The sequence below is a fragment of the Mobula birostris genome, chromosome 17, assembly GCF_030028105.1.
Source record: "Mobula birostris isolate sMobBir1 chromosome 17, sMobBir1.hap1, whole genome shotgun sequence".
In the NCBI taxonomy this organism is placed as follows: domain Eukaryota; kingdom Metazoa; phylum Chordata; class Chondrichthyes; order Myliobatiformes; family Myliobatidae; genus Mobula; species Mobula birostris.
This window is the reverse complement of record NC_092386.1, coordinates 62,814,512-62,833,069: the sequence shown is the minus strand read 5'-3', so window position 1 is coordinate 62,833,069 and position 18,558 is coordinate 62,814,512. Positions and strand designations below refer to the sequence as shown.

Here is an 18,558-nt window from a genome sequence, read left to right as displayed (position 1 = left end):
CTTCCCAACATTGTATTTCATTTGTCACTCCTTTGCCCATTCCCCTAAACTATCTAAGTCTCTCTGTTTCCTCAACAATACCTGTTCCTCCACCTATCTTTGTGTCATCAGCAAATTTAGCCACAAATCCATCAATCCCATTCACATACATCATTAAAATGCAGCGGTCCCAACACCGGCCCCTGTGACACTTCACTGTAACCGGCAGCCAGCCAGAATAGGATCCCTTTATTCCCACAACACACATCAAAGTTGCTGGTGAACGCAGCAGGCCAAGCAGCATCTGTAGGAAGGGGTGCAGTCCATGTTTCAGGCCGAGACCCTTCGTCAGGACTAACTGAAGGAAGAGTGAGTAAGGGACTTGAAAGTTGGAGGGGGAGGGGGAGATCCAAAATGATAGAAGACAGGAGGGGGAGGGATAGAGCCAAGAGCTGGACAGGTGATAGGCAAAAGGGGATACGAGAGGATCATGGGACAGGAGGTCCGGGAAGAAAGACAAGGTGGGGAGGGGGGACCCAGAGGATGGGCAAGAGGTATATTCAGAGGGACAGAGGGAGAAAAAGGAGAGTGAGAGAAAGAATGTGTGCATAAAAATAAGTAACAGATGGGGTACGAGAGGGAGGTGGGGCCTTAGCGGAAGTTAGAGAAGTCGATGTTCATGCCATCAGGTTGGAGGCTACCCAGACGGAATATAAGGTGTTGTTCCTCCAACCTGAGTGTGGCTTCATCTTTACAGTAGAGGAGGCCGTGGATAGGCAGGAGATTTATCCACCCTCAGCTTCCTGAGCACTTTCTCAGTCGTAATTTTGAGGAAATTTGATATGAAACCAAAAACTTTGCCAAATTTCTTCAGGATGTACTGTGGAAAGCATTCTCACTGGTTGCACTATTCACCTGGTTTTGAGGCTCCAATGCACAACTTCAAAAGAGGCAGCAAAGGGTTATAAATTCAGCCAGCTCCAGCATGGCCACAGCCTCCCCACCATTTAGAATATGGAGTCATAGAATACTACAGCACAGAAACAGGCCTTTCAGCCCGTCCAGCCCAGTTCAAACCCATTTTCTGCTTAGTCCCATCGTGGTGCCTCAAGAAGACAGGACCAATCATTAAACTCCCTCAACATCCAATACCACCATAGAAACTCGAAGACACACGCTCAACGCTTCAGGAAATTTCTTCCCCTCAGCTATCAGATTTCTTAATGGCCTTTGAACACTACCTCATTATTCCTCTTTTGCACTGTATTGTTTTCATTGCCATTATTTTTTTATGTGTTGCACTGTACTAGTGCCACAAAACAAATTTTTACGACACAGTCATTTATAATAAACCCGATTCTGGGAACTGTTAAAGTTTGAAGTAGGAGTCAAAATTAACGAAATCGCTGCCCATATTATTACGTATATTTGCATTCGACGTTAATCCGAGTAATGATAATGTTACCAGCCGTACGCAGCGAAGGAGTCTGCAGCAAAAATCCGCTAGTGGCCGGCCTCACTCGTGGCTCCTCCTCGTCAGAGGGCGGCGCGTTTCCGGCAGCGGGAAAGAGGCGGCTGACGGAAGGGTTCCGAGTTGCTCCGGCGCGCTGTTGGAAATCTCGGTGGGGGGCTCGAACGGGAAGGTCAGAAGGTTCGGGTGCTCGCATGTCACGCAGTCCTGTAGACCTGGTGGGGAGCTTGTCTTCCGTGGCGGACTGGGCTGTCGAGGGAGTAAGGGAGAGTGAGGCCTGATGGTGCAGCGTGGAGCCGGCGAGAGACGGAAAGTCTGAAAGGGCACTGCTTTTAGAGAACCGTGCCTTCGGTCATCTGGCCCTTGCACGGTACTGATGCTCCTCAATGTCTGATAGTAGCTTTCCTTTAAGTCCGCTGTCTGTTGAAGGCAATAAGTGTTGTCAGCAAATCGATTTGGCCACCTGTCCAATTTCAACCCCTTATTTTGCGAGCTTAACGTACTAAGGATCTATCTACAGTTTGGTGAGATTTTTTTTCTTGTAAAGTTACCTTCTTAAAGAATAAACATATCATTTTCGTTTTATTTCATAATAAAATCACGCCCTTTAGGTAATTCTCATTCGCAATTAAAATGCAATTTCTAATGAGCTACAAACTGCATTCTGGACACTTGTATTTACTGCAGTAGCACATCTGAGCTAACCTTAAGGTGAAGGCTATACTAATAGGAAGATTCTAAGTATAGAGACCTGCATGAACAGCAGTTTTTTGTGTGTTCAGCTATTCAAAAACAAAGTAGTTACTGTATTGGACTTGCATTTGTCTTTTCTTAATGGTCTGCACTTTCTGACATCACTTGATAGTAGCCAGGAGAGTGAATCGTCTAATTTGAGATTTCTCAGTCACGTGCTAAATGATGCAGTAATTGAGCAATGGAAAGAGTTCAACTCTGAGAAAACACATTTGTTCCATGGCCAGAAAACATTAAAGTGATTAAAATGACCGGACCCTTTTGATTTGACCAAGGGCATGAGATGAAGTGGGGTTGATTCCTCTGCCTCCTCATTCTATTGAGTCCTTTCCAATTGCTGCTTCAAATTGATGACTTAGAAGTGCCCAGACATCTTGAGAGCTGTTATTATGCTGCAATGATTCTGCTGCCAGTATCATATTTCCTAGAGTGAGACCAAGGGCAAGAGAGATGTTGCAGTGATTTGAGTTAGATGTTTACTTGAATAAGGGTTGAACAACAGAAAGGAGAAATTAATTCTCAATTGGAATGACATTTGAGGAAAATTGTGCTTAAAAAAGGAATAAGTTATAATAAAGGGTTTAGGGTAATGTGTAAGAGCTTTAGAAGGGACCTAAGGAGGAATTTTTTCACTTGGAGGATGATTGGAATCTGGAGATGGTGGAGGCAGGTACTATCACAACATTTAAAAAGTATAGATAAGAACTTGAATTGCCAAGGCATAGATGACAATGGACTAAGTGCTGATAAATGGGATGAGTATAGTATGGTACTTGATGGCATAGATGTGAAAGGCTGTTGGGCTTGTTTCAGTGTTGTATGTGAAAATGGGGGAAAAAAATCACCAGGTACTGGAGATCTAAAGTAAAAATGGAAACTGTTGGAAATACACAGCACAGCAGGACACGTTTGTTGGAAGAGAAGCAGTTAATGTTGAGAAACAGTTAATGTTTTGGGTTCAACTTCCTAGTCTCACAGTGTTCTGACTATTCTGATGAAAGGTCTTTGTCCTGAAACATTAACTTCATTTCTCTTCCCACAGCTTTAGCCTGGCCTGTTGAATTCCAGAATTTTCTGATTTTTATTATTTCCTGACTCTACAAGGAAGAAATACAGGACAGAAGGGTGGGTAAGAATATTTACTCAATATAAATTGTTAAACAGTGAAAATGCACTCACCTGCTGTTTAAATAAAATGTTGGAAAATTATACTGCATAATTTCAATTGTAATGAGTAAACTTAACTTCTGTAATTCCAAGACACTGAATAATTTCACCTTTCCTGTGAATCACAATCAACATAGAGCTTGTCATATGAGGAAATGGGGAGGTCAGTTCTCAGACTTGGACTTCAACGTCAATACAAGTTTATTTGTTAATAGTAAAGATCAAGATTGCACAAATGTGTACATTTTATACTGCCTTTGCTGTAATTGACTACTCCAGGCTCCCCCCTTCAAATCTTATTGGTGCAGCAATCTAAAGTCCTGCAGAAGTCAAACTTCATTACTTTTGCTGCTGATTTCAACCCAGCTTTTATCTTCGTATAATCTATTTCCGACTCTTACCAAACCTTTGTCAATTTCTTTGTTTCCTTCTCAAGGGATAAGTTAGCGACGTTGTGTACATACATCTATTGATGCTTCTGGACACATCTTCAGTGATGTTCCTGGAATCATCGGGTGTTTCGGGTCTTTCAACATCATACAACCTCCTCCAGGTGACCCAGCCGGGGCTGATCAGACCCCAGCTTGTGTCCAGGTGGCTAGCTACTTATGACTCCATGGCTCCCCTCTTTTGAGCCGCAGCCATCTTGAGGCCCTCTCTCCCGCATCGGTGGTACTGCGGATGGCTCTGCTCTTCCTCTCTCCCTTGATGCCCAAAATGCTGAAGGCTCTAACTAAAGAATGGGCTATGAATCCCCTACAACCAACCTCCACTGGGAGACGCCTCGCTCTCCATCCAGCCTGCTGACAGTTGCTGACAAACATCTGTTACAAATTTCTAACCCTACAGTTATCTCAACTGTACTTCCTCTCACCTTGCCCCTTCTACATACTCCATTTCATTCTTCCAGTTCCTGTGTCTATTCAATTTGTTTTGATGAGACTTTCCACTCCAATAGGCTCTGCATTCAATGGATCATCCTTTGCAATTTCCACGAGTTTCAGCAAAATTCCATTTTCGAAACACAACTGCCAGTGACATCTTTCAGCCTTTTGAAGGGACCATTTCCTTCACAACTCCCTGGGCCTTCTAAAATAAGTTTATTATCACCAGCATGTTGTGAAATTGTTGTTTTGTGGCAGTAATAGTGGTGATTGGCAAGTGAGGATGAGAAGGGGAGAATGGGGAATGGAGAAAGTGAAGGAGGGGTGGAGGAATTACTGGAAGTTAGACAAATCGATATTCATGTAATCAGGTAGACAGAATATGGGATGTTGCTCCTCCAACCTGAGAACGGTCTTATCGTGGGCTAACGTCTTGGAATGGGAGTAGGGAAGTCCTGTCTGCTGTGGTGGATGAACAAATGTGCTTGACGATGTTGTTCCCCAGTCTACGTTGGGTCTTATTGATAGAGAGGAGGCTGCATTGGGAGCACTGGTTACAGTAGATGACCCTGACAGACTCGCAGATGAAGTGTTGTCTCACCTGAGAGGACTGTTCTGGGCCTTGAGTGGTGGAGAGGCTGGTGGTATAGGGGCATATAGCACTTGTCGAGCTTGCAAGGATAAGTGGTGCAGCATTGCTGGATATACAATGCCTGTTTTTTCACCTCTTCCCTTCTCACTGTACAGGGACTCGAACAGAGTTTTTTTGCATTTCTGTGTGCATGTGATCTTGAAGTTTGAGAAACCAGACATATTGGGTGATCACTTTGGAACACCTGCATTCAGATTGCAGAGACCTCTGTGAACTGCCATTTTAATTCAATATTCCATCAATCTTCTAATCTATTTCCCTGTGGCCTCTTGCACTGTTATTACAAGGCTTAATGTAAGCTTGAGGAATGATAGTTTATCTTGTATTAGGATGTTCCAACACTCCTGCCTCAGTATTAAATTCTACAATTTGCTCTCTCTGTATCAGAACAGCCACTTGTGCTATGTCACCTATATGAAATTGCCTAATTTTTTCTGTCTCAGCTAGCATGAATTGATTTGCTTGGTATTTCCTACATCTCTGCATTACTCAGCTCTTGTTTTTATTCCAACATTTTGTAGTTTTAATATTCAGTTGTCCATGATTTCTTTCCAACTGCTTATGTTAACCCATCAATCAGATAGTTTTATGTACAGCTTATCTCCACAGCAACACTGACCTTTCAGAAATGTTCTCTTTAACTTATCCATCCATCTTTTACCTCCTCTGCAACTTAAAACTAATTTGCTTTCTATTTCCCTGTTAGTATGAAGGGTTTTCATAGTTTCCGCATGACCCACTGAATGTTTCCAGCATTTGTTGTTTTTATTTCAGGTTTGTAATATCTACAGTATTTTATTTTTTTAAAATCTCAGTGCCACTTGCTTGACGTTTGTGAACTATTTGCTAATGTGTCACCAGATAAAAGGTTGCAAACAGGCAGTTTTCAACAATCCATTCATATTCATTAATAGCTAACATTTGTTAAGGCATCTGCAGAAACAGTAAATAGTTTTCTGTTAGCTCCTGTTGTATATTATGTTCTTATGTATACTTTGAACCTACACATTTGAAGGTTTATAATATGTTTAACTTAGAGATTTGTGTATATCTTAAAATTCCTGATGAGAAATTAAACACTCCTTTCTAACAAGTACATATTTTAAAATTTCTATCCTTGTTTTGAAATCCCAACCTGGATTTATTTATGTCCATAGGTCTGACTGACCTGCTGAATTCTTCCAGCATTTTGTGTGTGCTTCTGATTGAAGGAGGTATAGAATCTCTTCAGAGAGTTCAGCTAATTAGCTACAGTGAGGTTGTGCTTTTAGTGGAGAATGAAGGGACTTTTGGTTGTGGGGGTTAACTACCAGAAACTCAAGTCACTAGTGATGGAACAAATGGTGATAAAGATCCACAAGAGTCCAGAATGTATGTTTGAGGAAGCACAACAAAGTTAGAGGGAAGGATGACCTGATGAAGATCTTTGTTTACATGGAAAGATGTGAATTTTCAAGGAAGGTTGGGAGTCAGCACAAGTGTGTGAGTGGGAAGGACAGCAATGATTGGTTAAGTGATACCTAGAGTGAGGTAACAATCACAGCATCGGTCCATAAGAATAAAATGTTGTAAATGCTGGAAATCTGAAATAAATAATCAGCTAGGCAGCATCTGTGTAGAGAAAAGCTGAGTCATTGATCTGGAAAGTTAATTCACTTACCCTCTTCAAAGATGCTGCTTGACCTGCTGAGTATTCCTTGCAATTTTTGTGTTACAACAACTTGCATTATTACAATATAATAATATAAGAATGGGCAGCAGAGGCAAGCAACTGAAATTTCTGGAGAGTAGCTCACAGGAGACTAACCAAAAGACGATTGGACAATTCTGGCTTACAACAGAATTGAATGTTTTTGGGGTTCACAACTTCTATCACATAGCTGTAAGGCTAAGAGGAAAATCTGCTTTGTGCCCTACTTATAACTTTATCCTTGGCCTCAGAAGCTTCCTCACTATAATTTTACAGACAAGTTAAATCTTAGAAGTGGTTGAAGGAGCAGGCTGTGATAAGTGTTGCTACTTTTAAGTAGTAGTAAATTAGAATAGGTAAAGGGTAAGGAATAAGCATAGAATACTGTTTTCCATTTTATATTAACAGTATAGAGGTACTGAAAATAGTGTTGAAAAAATATGAAGGGTAACATTTAGGCTAAGAAATTGCATCATACCAATGAATAGGCCACAGTTCATAGAACTGTATTAATCATATATTTTACAACAGGGGTCCCAACCTTTTTTGCACTGCGGACCAGTTTAATATTGACAATATTCTTGCGGACCGGCTGACCTGGCGGTGGGGAGGGAGGCGGGGTAGGGTTGCCAACGGACAAGAGTAGCAGTCAAATACGTCGTGTTTACCCAGCAAAGACTACAATGACCATCAAGCCTTGTGCGGGCGCCAGTGCGCATGCGTGTATCAGCCGATTTTTTTTTCTCTGCAAATCGGTTTTGGCGATTCCATTCGGGGGGGAGTGGTTAATCACGATCGGATTACAGGGGATAAGTGGCTAATACACTCAATTTTGTTTCTAAAATGATTTAACTAATGAATTTAATATTAAACACACAGCGCATATTTCCTTGCATGAATATAGCGATAAGTCAATTATCACGGGAGGACAGGGGAGCTTGAAGTAAGTGTTGAACGAACTTCCAGTAGAAGTGGTAGAGGCAGGTTGGATATTATCATTTAAAGAAAAATTGGATAGGTATATGGACAGGAAAGGAATGGAGTGTTAATGGGCTGAGTGCAGGTCGGTGGGACTAGGTGAGAGTAGTGTTTGACACGGACTAGAAGGATAGAGATCGCATGTTTCCGTGCTGTAATTGTTATATGGTTATATAAGTAAGTCAATAGCATCATAGCATTTTAAGTAACGTTTGGATATTAAACACACAGCAGATTATTTTTCCCATATGAACATATAAAATCATTGCAACACACCAATATCGCTGAATCAGTGGGAGCCCTGGGCTTGTTTTCCTGCAACACGACGGTCCTATCGAGGGGTGATGGGAGACAGTGATACTCGAAGGGAGTTTCTTATGTCCAGTCTATTCTGCAATTTGGTTTTCGTTGCATTCATTGCAGAAAACTCCGCTTTGCAGAAAAATATTGGAAATGGAAGCAATGTTTTCAGTGCTTTCGTGGCTATCTCAGGATATTTAGCCCTGACTTTGATCCAGAATGCTGGCAGAGATGTTATATCAAACGTACTTTTCAGTGCGCTGTCAGTTGCAAGCTCGAGGAGTTGATCTTCCTGCGCTGACATGGATGATGCGTGTGTAATGACCTCGTGTGAATTCAAGCTCAACAGTGGGCGTGACAGGGAATGTGGAAAGGTGCAGCTGACTCCTATCGCCAAATCATATCGTTTCCTCGCGGCCCGGTAGCGTATGCTTTGCGGCCCGGTGGTTGGGGACGACTGTTTTACAACACCAAGACCCTACTGGACATTAAAAACTTGAACTACTGCAAATCTACCCCATCAGCGAGTTACTTGTTGGTGGAGAAACTGAAGAAGCTCAACCTAATGCAGACTGTAAAGCTTCTTGCGACAGAGAGGCATTGGTGTGCGAAGGAAGTGTGCAGTCTAACAGTGAGGGATCATCTTACTAGCTTTGCGAGTAATTGCAAGACCCTGTTGGACATTGGTTGTGTGGAATGCTGCAAGTCTAATTTATTGGTTTATTGGTGAATGGTGGGGAGCGGGGTGGTGGGGGTTGGAGGGGAAACTGTGTGGCCTCGGTCATAGTGAGGACTAGGCTTCAAGCCACTGTGTCACCTGTTTGCAGTCACCCAGGGGGAGGCGTTGGAGTTGGGTTCTTCACTAGAGTGCTGGAGGTGGTGTGGCATGACGTTCATGCTAGAGTCGGTGCTGTCCCCAAGTATTCACTTGATAGAAGATGAGCTGTGTTGTGTTTGACTGCATACTGCTGCAACATTCATGGACTTGGGGGACATGGATTATATTTTGTTTTTATCACAAACAACAGAGGTCCCAGTATGGATCACTGCAGAACCCTCTAATCATGGACCTCTGGTTAGAATAAGTCCTATTGATCATTACCCTCTGCCTTCTAAAGGCAAGCCAATTCTGTACCCAAACAATTGTGTCACCATCAATGCAATGCTTCTCAATTTTCTGGGTGAGCATACCATGAGGGATTTTTTCAAATGCCTTACTAAAATCCATACAACAAAATTCACTTGTTTGTAACACATGACATGCATGACACAGTCATCCTGACTGTCCCTAATTAGGCCTTGGTTTTCCAAAAATACATGAGTCCTATTCCTACGAATTCTCTTCAGTAGCTTAACTATCACTGATGTGAGACTCACTGATCAATGATTTCCTTTCTTGAACAACTAAACATTAGCTACTTGCCAGTCCTCCAGGGCTTTGCATGTGGTTCGTGAAGATATTAAGATCATGGTCAAGGCCCCAGCAATCTTTCCTCTCTCAATTACCTGAGGTATATCCTATCCAGCCCTGGGGACTTGTCCACCTTAAATGTTCTTCAGGAGACCCATCACCACCTCTTTCTTTATTTCAAAGTGCACCAGCATATTAGCTCATTCTACACTGACCACACTATACTCCATGTTCTTTTTCTTGGTAAATACTGATCTAAAGTACTCATTTCAGACCTTCTGCACATACTTTGCCTCCTTTATCCTTTAATGGTCCTAATCACTTCCTCGTGATGCCTCTTCTTTGGCATACTGAGTTAACAAAGTATATTAGATATATGTAACAAGTTTTGTCCATCTAAATCTTATGCACTAAGTAGGTCCCAGTCTATATTTGGGAATTTAAAGTCACTCATGACAACAACCCTGTTATTTTTTTCACATCCTCCCCGAATATTGCTATATATTTGTTCATCATTGTCCTGGTGACTGGGGGTGGGGTGAGGTGGGGTCTGTTGTATAACCCCATTAGAGTAATTGCATCTTTATTATTTTTAGGTTCTAGTCAGTGGATGAGCCCTTCATTGTGTTCCCTTTGAGAGCAGGTGTGATATTGTCCTGATTAATAGTGCACTCCTCCTACTTCCCTCTAAAACATCAAAACCCTGAAACATTAAGAATCCAGAGCTGTCTCTCTCTCTTGACCAAGTCTCTCTAATGCACACAACATTATGTACTGATCCATGCTCTTAAGTTCATCACCCTTGCCCTTAATACTCTCAGCATTAACATAAAACATGCTTCAACCCTTCTGTCCCATTCCCACTTTTCCTTCATTACCATGTTCCTGGTCATGGCATTTGCCTTTTGCTTGATCACGCCATATTCTTAGCTGGTACTCTAGTTCCATGCCTTGCCAGACTAATTTAAACTTTTCCCAAGTTGCTCCAACAAATATTCCAGTAAGATGGCGGCACGCTCGAACACAGCAGCCTTTACAGGGCCAAACAGGTGTGTTATTGTCTTTATAAAACATCTTTTTTACTATCAGAAGATACTGCTGGATATTAAGAATTTCCAGTATTGCAGGTCTACCCCATCAGCGAGTTGCTCATTGGCAGAAGAGGTGGATTTGGTGCAGACCATTTTGCTGTCTGCTGCAGAGAGGCATCGGATTTGGTGTGCAAAGGCGGTGTGTAGTGATATACTGCAAGTGATTGTCTTTGTCATTTTTTTTGTATTGTCAAGACCCTGTTGAACATTGGTAATGTGGAATGCTGCAAGTCTAGTTCACTGGTTTATAGGCAGAACCGATGGCAGGGAAGCTGTGTGGCCTCGGTTGTATTGCAGTCTAGGCCTCAAGCAGTGGTGTTGACTATTTGCAGCTGACCAAGAGAGAGGCAGTGTTATGCAGCATCCATGCTGGCGATGGTGCTGTCCTGTAGAGTTCGCTCCATGGAAGACGAGCTGAATTGTGTTCATCTGCAGACTACTGTAGGCTTGCTCTTGCTGACAATAATTATGGATTCAGGGACTTGGACTATATCATATATTTTTGTGTGAGTGTAAATTTACTGCTATCTTATGTGTGCTATATGTGCTTTGTGCTGTGTATGACTGCTGGTGCTGAGCTTTGCTCCAGTGGAACACTGTTTCATTTGGCTGTATTCACGAGTATTCATGTATGGTTGAATGACAATTGAACTTGAACTTCCCTGCCAATATATAATTTATTGCTGGGAAAGAGTTCTGCAGAAATAGAAAGGCTAATCTATGAAGTGCTAGATAACTTGAGAATAATGAAAGGTAAATGTTGAGAAGGTACTTTCATCGGAGGTCAAAATTATAATATATTTGTAAATCCAGTTAGAAATTTGGAAGAAACTTATTTACTGTAATGACGCTTAGGAATGTGAAATTTGCTACTACAAGAAGTTGTGGTATTGATTCTGCAGGGAGCGCTCATGGAGTGAGGTGTTCCTCAGACTGTTAAGGTTCCCTTTATTGCTTCTGTGCCTTTAAAACTAGGCACTCGATCCTATTGATCAGCTGAATTCCAGGTTGTTCCTCCATGACAGTGTTGGCCCCACAGGTTTCCTTAACTTTAGGATTGAGGAAGCTTACATTAGTCATGGTACTGCAGAATTGGTGGACTTACACCGTAGTTTTGGTTAAAACTTGCAGGAACACATTCTAGTCAGATCACATAAATGGTAGAATCATCCCTGCAGTGCTACAAGAAAATATGGCACCTACTCCTTTTGTGGGAAAGCCTTAACCTTTCACTGCAGCTAAAGCCAGATTCCTTCCAATGAAAGCATTGTACATTTCATTCTGTTCTCTGCACTTGGTATTAATTCAGTTAAAAAAAAAGTGAAAAATGTGGTTTAAAATGTGCATGGAATAAAGTAGGACCAATCAATGGTTTTCGCCAAGATAGTGGACAGATGCATGAAATTTGATTACAGTACCAGAGTGTATTCCTAAGTAGCATTTCAAGGGTTGAGTTTGATTCAATTTAGTCACAGCATTGTTGCTTTGATATTGCAATTTAATAATGGAAAAGTATTTGTTTTAAAGTGGGTTCCCCAACCTGGGGTCCACCATTCCCTTGGTTAATGGTGGGTCTCCATGGCATAAAAATGGTTGGGAACACCCGTTTTAAAATATCCCGAGGGAATCTTTTAATCTCATGATGTAATTTTAGTGGAACAAGTGAATGGAAATCTGGTTCGTGCCACCTGGAAAAAAAAAGGTTTCTAGTGCATGATATTGTATAGATGATGCTTGAGTTGTTGACTATAAGATGGTTAAAAGAAACTTGAAATTCTGAATGTTATCCAACATTTTGTAATTAAGATACAGGCAAAAAAGATGAGAAAGTAATACATTCAAATGTTCAGTATAGTTTCTTTTTTGCTCTCAGAATTAACCCAGTCTTTATTTGTTTTTGATATCTGATTTTATTCTTCATCCGCCCTGTTTGCTTATAATTTGGTCTACTTTTCCATCATTGCCTTTATTGGTCAAGGTTGTAGGCCCTGCAGAGTTAGGAAACACATGAAGTTCCAATTACGCTCTTGATCTCACCTTATCAATTCACTTTTCCATCTACTAATAACACAGATTTATTGAATTATTAAAAAAATATTGGAATTGGTTTATTATGGTAACGTACTGACATACCAAGAGAATCTTTTCATGCATACTGTTCAATACAGATCAGACCATTACAGAGTGCATGCAGGTAGAACAAAATAAAACAATAACAATGCAGAATAAAGTGTAACGGTTACAGAGAAAGTGCTGTGCAGGTAAGCAATAAGGTACAAGATCATAAAGAGAGGTAGATTGTGAAGTCAAGAGTCCAATTTGTTGTATTAGGGAATTACTTATAACAGTGGAGTAGAAGCTGTTCTGATGCCTAGTGGTATGTACTTTCAGGCTTTTGTATCTTCTGCCTGATGGAAAATGGGAGAGGATAGAATATCCAGGGTGGTGGTGTCTTTGATTATGCTGGCTGCTTGACTGAACAGTGAGAAGTATATAATGGAGTTCATGGAGGAGAGGCTGGTTCTGTGATGTTCTGAGCTGTGTTCACAACTCTCTGCAGTTTGCAGTGACTGGCAGAACAGTTTCCATACCAAGTCATGATGTGCCCAGTCCTATGGTGTAAAATTGATACAAGGACATGTCAATTTTCTTTAACATTTTGAGGAAGAAGAGGTGTCGCTGAGCTTTCCTGCCAGTGATGGACTAGGACAGGCTATTCGTGATGGTCACACCTATGGACTTGAACCTGTCAACCCTATCAGCCCCAACATTTTTGATGTTGGCATGAACAAGTGCACCATCCCCCTTCTTAGTCAGTGACTAGCTCTTTTGTTTTGCTGGCAAAATAGAATACCGAGTTCACTGCAGTTGATGTTGCAGCTCCAGCAGATTTTGGGTCTTCATGTAACTGAAATACACCAAAGCTATTTTGTGTTTTAATCGTGCATAGAAACAGTTTGAGAGAAAATTTGCTGTACTGTTGTGTTTTCCAGATGCTTGAGAGCAGCATATGTAATTGAATTGTTTTGAAGGGTATTGCATTTTAGTATTTTGAATTGCAATTCTTGTACATAACATGCACTATTAATCTCTTTATTTACCTCATGAAATGTTATCAAACAGCTAAATCCTTCCATCTCTCTGTTGACTGATCTGCCTTTAGGGCTAATAATGTTTTAATCTGTTGCCTACAGAGTGATTATTTTTTTACCCAAGAATTGAATTGAATTACTGGTATATCAGTGTGATAAGTAAAGTTTAATGGTTCAGTAGGGATTACTCAAGTATGTGATTCATTTTGCATAATAGAAGCACAGATGTTGCTTGGTTTGGCTGCAAAAGTTGACATGCACTCAAAAGAAAGTGTGGCTCAAAGAAGGTCAATATGAAGTCCTGCTTCCTCTGGAATTTCTCCTTTGCCTAGATTGCTGAAATCAGTATGTTTGTACTGATGGCTCCAACCCTGCTTGTGACTTGGATGAGGCTTCAACTTAAATTGCTTTACAGTTGGATCTAAATTGGTAACCTCATTCAGAAGCTTGAAGGAAGTATGGTGTGACAAATGAAGATACGGAGTAAAATCTTTGGATATTATGTGACTTGGCAAGATCAAGTAAAGCTTTGCTTTGTGTCAGGTACAGAGTATTCCTGACATGGATGTACCTGATCTGATGTACATACTTTTATTTCTGTGGTGAAAAATTAATACACTTTCTGAGCCTGGATCTGTTTCTGATTTGGTGGTTTATACTAGCCTTATCTGAACTGTGTTAGTGGTCTATTGCTTTATATATTAGAGGAATGTAACTATAAATCACTTTGCCATCTGTCATTTGGTTTGTGACATTATCTGAACTGTTGAAGAAATTACTGTTGTGTGTTGGTTACTTTATTTGTTAATTTATCAAAATCACATTAAAAGTAGGAATTGCTTATAAATTTTCTGTACCAGTGGGATGAAAAGTGATGCCAGATGGAATTGCAAGAAATCAGCTGAGCAGCACTTTTACACCATTTTTGCTTCCATTATTTCCTCAAGTCTTTTATCTCTGCCAATGCTTTTGAATGATTCACTGACCTAATTTCATTAAACAGTTATACAGTAGTTCAACAATTTAAGGGAGTAATTTTCACAGATGTCAGACCTTTTCTCTTAAAGTAAAGCGCACTTGTTAAAACACCTCTCTGCAGTATATCTGTTCAAGTTCTCTATGCAAATAGTTTGTGCTATAATTTTCATACATTGTAAATGTATAATATTTAAGTACATTGTAGTATAATTTAAAAAGTGAATAATGGCTATAAATAATAAACATTCCTTGTGTGTTGGCTTCAAGATTTGCAGTTGCTTCATGTTTAAGGAAATATTTACCCGATGTACTGTCTATGAGGTTAAATCAGAAGTGTGATGGAATATTGTATACTGGCCTGGATAAATGCAGCTTAACAACACTCAAGAAGCTCAACACTGTACAGAATATAAGCGGCCGCTTGATCGCCACGTCATCTGCAACCAATCACCCACTCCACCACTGATGCACAATGACAGCAGTTTGTAGGATGCATGGCAGCAACTCACTGAGCACATTACATACAAATCTATGACTTGTACCAGCCAGAAGGACAAAGGAAGCAAAAGCATAGGAGCATCACTACCTGGAAGTTGCTCTCTAAGTCACACAGCATCCTGACTTGCAATTACTTTGTTGTTCCTTCACCATCACTGGGCCAAAAATCGTGGAAGACTCTCCCTAGCAGCAAATCTCACACCTCGAGAACTGCAGTGAAGTAAAGAGGTGCCTCACTACCTCCAGCTCATAGGCAATTAATTGCAGGCTCAGCCTGTGAAACCCACATCCCCTGAATGAATAAAGGACGTCTGGTAGATTTGACAACTATAAATTGCCCCTCGTGTGTAAGTGAGTTGTAGAATGTGGAGCAGAGTTGATAAGAATTTAGGGAGCATTCAGAATGGTATTGCTGTAGGATTTGTACGAATGGGTACATTAGCATGAAGGGTCTGTTTCTGTGCTGTACTAGTCTTATTATTCTGTAACAAAGTAGGATATTTGCTGCACCACTCCACTAAGTGGAACAATGGTAGGGTGATTTTTATTTCCTTTCCAAAAAATGTACTTAATTTCTAAGCATAAAAATCATTGTCATACAATTTTGCATTCAAGATCAGCAAGACCAAGAGAAGGAAGTCAGGAAAACACATTATTATCGAAGGGTCAGCAGTGAAAAGGGTGAGCAATTTCAAGTTTCTAGGTGACAGAGGATTGATCCTGGGCCTAACACATTGATGCAATCAGGAAGAGGGTACGCCAGCCACTTTCTGTAGAGTCATAGGGTCATAAAGCAGTACAGCACAGATAAAGGCTCTTCAGTCATCTAGTTTGTGCTGTCCTGATCGTCTGCCAAGTCCCATCTACCTGCAAATGGACCATAGCTCTCCATATGTCTTTCGATAATGTACCAATCCAAACTTCTCTTAAATGTTACAATTGACCTGGTATCTGCCACTTCTGGCAGCTTTAGGAACAGCTTTTCCCTTCCGCTGTCGGATTTTTGAATGGTCAATGAAACCATGAACATGACAGTGCTGTTCCTCCTCCTCACTATTTATTTATTTTTGTAACTTGGACTGTACTGCTGCATAACACATTTCATGACATCTCAGTGGTAATAAACCTGATTCTGATTGCACAGTTGAAGAGTATCTTTGGGAGTAACTAAATGTTGTTTGCAAAAAGCAATAGATCTTTTGTATAAGATTGGAGACTAAGTCAGCTGAAAGACATTCATTTATTTTGACTCTTTAAAAAGATAATATATGGAACCTTCTGGACGAAAGGAAACTTGAGCTGATGGTGAAGAAATGAATTGGATGCATTGAATTTGAAATGTATCCTATTTCCAGTTAAAAGCCAAAAAAAAAAGTACCAAGGTACACTTAAAATGTGAATATAGTGGATTCTGGTTAATGGGACACATTGGGACCAGTACATTTTGGCCCAATTAATTGGCTGTTACAAATAGCTGGTTTCATTGAAACAGTTAAAAGGTATAATAAAAGACAAACTACCATTTAACTGAGTAACAATGTATGTATTTAAATGAAATACAAAACAAATTGATCTTGCCAAGGACACAACCCACCCAGCCAACACACTCTTTGTCCCTCTTCCCTCCAGGAGAAGGCTCAGGAGTTTGAAGACTCATACGGCCAGATTTGGGAACAGCTTCTTTCCAACTGTGATAAGACTGCTGAACGGATCCTGACCCGGATCTGGGCCGTACCCTTCAAATATCTGGACCTGCCTCCCGGTTTTTTTTGCACTACCTTACTTTCCATTGTTCTATTTTCTATTTATGATTTATAATTTCAATTTTTAATATTTACTATCAATTTGTAATCCAGGGAGCAGGAAGCGCAGAATCAAATATTGCTGTGATGATTGTACGTTCTAGTATCAATTGTTTGGCAACAATAAAGTATAAAGTATTAGCATACTTCCATTACCAATATCTCTACAGTACTGTAAAACTGAATATTCCTAATGGTTATCTGCGGAGAAATTCCTCTACTGTGTTCTTTTGATTGACTGTAAACAAACAAAATCAACGTAGACACCTAGTGCAGATAATGGACTGCCTCAAACAGTAATTCAGATGATTGCATCCTCCAAATCTTCACTTTCATTGTAACGTTCAAGATGATTTTCAATATCTTCAAATTTTTATAATTTCTAATTTGCTTTAGTGAGTTTTTTTCATTGTCACTCCCAGCACTTTCTGGCATTTCCAGGCTGAATGCTTGAAACCACTGTGAGCAAAAGGGTTCCGAATTGTCTTACTGATTACTTCTCGCCATCAAAATCACTGCTTTTTTTTTGAGCATGCACATGCAATTGACACTATTTAGAAACTGATCGCACTAAGCAGTGTCTTAACAGCCATGCAGGTGCACGCTAATTGGAAACTGTTCGGCAACAGTCTCCTTCCCCAATTAAACAAAGATATTTGGTATTGTGCCAAATAAACAAAGGGAGTCATGGCTATTGTTTGGTTTAGTTTTTGTTCTTTCAGGGTTGTTCCAAATAAGCGGCTGCCCTGATTAACCGATTGCCCAATTAACTGGAATGCACTGTGATTAGACATTTGTTATAACCTTGTCTAAGTGCAATAGTTATAGAGTTGAAGAGTTTTTCAGTGCACAAGTCTCTGAAAGAAAGTTATGAAGCCTTGTGGCAATTTGGGTGCGATGGCATGATTACACTAATTAGATTTAATCATGCTTTGTTGATGTTTCTGCATTCTTCTGTTGTGACAGTGTGTTTCAGAAGTAAGTGGTGCCTTGTTCCAGAAGGCTGTTATAATACAATATTTTAGTTTCCGGGAATTGCTTGGTTTCTGCGACGTGGAGTACCTTCTTGTGTCAACTACAAAGTTTAGAAAATATTTTTAATTTAGCAGCAGTTTCTGGAAGTGCCATTGTCCATGATGATTACAGTATAATTCATCTATGTGATGTACACTCCTACAATGAGATATGATAATAATACATATTTAAATAGTTACTTTTTTCCCTCTTGAAATGTATAGCTTTTATTGTTTGCATGTGAAGAAACCATTTATTATCTTTCATATGCATGAATATGATATCTTACAAACTTGATGGACATAAGTTGCTTTTATGGAAGATGAAAATTGTCACGTGTGTGTATATATATAACCAGAATTTTATTGGTTCTTGTCCTGGTGGTTCTAGTTCTTTGTGATTTATTGTAACACTGTTTACACTCTTGCTCTTCTACCATAGCAATGTGAAAATTTATTATTTCAAATGAAAGGCTCATGTCATATTAGGAGCTTATAAAACAACTAAAATTTAATGTTTAATAATCTTTTGTTCCTCCATTGAGACAAAACCAGGTCTAACTGGCTGTGTGAAAATTATGCTATTAAAAGAACAGAAACAGCTCTTTTATTTGTGGCATTCTACTTTGGAAGTAGAAGCATTTAAGAAAAGAGTCTAATTAAAGCAAAGCAGACCAGGTGCTGAATGTGGACCTAATTAAGACAGAGCTGGTCGCGCACAGTGGCTTTTGCATTTTCCTATTAATTATGCTTCAAACTAAATCTTTTCCAGGGTAATTGGGGGTTTCCTCCAACTCCT

General features: G+C 40.2%; 1 protein-coding gene across 5 annotated transcripts in view; it reads left to right on the top strand.

Annotated features, from left to right (window-relative positions):
* Positions 1-1,532: 1,532 nt before the first annotated feature.
* focad (focadhesin) overlaps positions 1,533-18,558 on the top strand; it is a 245,615-nt gene continuing 228,589 nt past the window's right edge. For 2 of the 5 annotated variants that reach the window (XM_072281787.1, XM_072281788.1), the window contains exons 1-2: positions 1,533-1,820; positions 3,246-3,332. The gene's annotated coding sequence lies outside the window, so the exon portion shown is untranslated. Of the gene's footprint in view, positions 1,975-3,245; positions 3,333-18,558 lie in introns of all 5 variants that reach the window. The other 3 variants (XM_072281784.1, XM_072281785.1, XM_072281789.1) reach the window with 3 other exon arrangements.